At 32.0% G+C, this 876-nt stretch overlaps 1 non-coding gene across 1 annotated transcript; it reads right to left on the bottom strand.

The window, feature by feature from the left end:
* Nucleotides 1-530: 530 nt before the first annotated feature.
* Nucleotides 531-658, bottom strand: LOC127484689 (small nucleolar RNA SNORA40). The gene has a single exon (XR_007911853.1). It is a non-coding gene; the product is annotated as a small nucleolar RNA SNORA40 (small nucleolar RNA).
* Nucleotides 659-876: the final 218 nt, after the last annotated feature.

Here is an 876-nt window from a genome sequence, read left to right as displayed (position 1 = left end):
AAATTATGTAAATTGAAAAAGCTGATACTTAAGCCAAGAATGGCATTGCCCAAACACATGCATCTTCATATATGACATAATTTTCTCAAAGGCATTTATGGTTTTTCATGAAATGATGACAACCTATACCTTGTATTGACCAAAAATCATTTATTTTGGCCTGGCCCAGTGCTGGCCATCATAGCCATCTGGAGAGTGAACCAGCAGATGGATGATCTGTGTTTCTCTGTGTCTCCATCACTTTCTGTAACTCTGACTTTCAAAATAAATAAATATTTAGTTTTATTGACCACTCATTAAATATATCTTTCCACATATGTATATTTCTATTGTAGGATTGAACTGTGAAATTTAGGTATTATCAATATTTGGACATACTGCTTCAAGAAGAAAATAATCTAGAATTGAGTATCAAAATACTCCTTAGTATAAACAATCTTCTACAACTAAAGCATGTAAGAGTAATAATCATGACAATAGCTTAGAATCATAAAATTCATAAGAATGAAAGGAATTTCTTTTATTTTCATCTTATTCCTGCTTGTATGTATCAAAACTCATACTGATCAATGAGTTCTGGGTTGTAAAAAAGGATTTATTTTTTGTACCTTTATGTCAGTCTTTGTCCACAAGTTAGACAAAAACATGCATAAGTGCAGTTGGGATTTTTTGATATCATTTAATTCAACACACTCATCTTGCAAGATAGGGAATCAAGTTTAGCTCTATTGTGACAATGGCCAACAACTCCTCAATAGATACATTAGGAATAGAACTTGGGAATTGATGTCCCTGGACTTGTTCTCAGTTATACTGCTATACTCCACATATCCTAATATACTCCACTAAAATAATAAGCATACACATTCTCTTTAA

This window comes from Oryctolagus cuniculus, chromosome 20 (assembly GCF_051225735.1).
Source record: "Oryctolagus cuniculus isolate XC-2025 breed Fujian yellow rabbit chromosome 20, ASM5122573v1, whole genome shotgun sequence".
Lineage (NCBI taxonomy): Eukaryota > Metazoa > Chordata > Mammalia > Lagomorpha > Leporidae > Oryctolagus > Oryctolagus cuniculus.
This window is presented reverse-complemented; position numbering and strand designations above follow the sequence as displayed.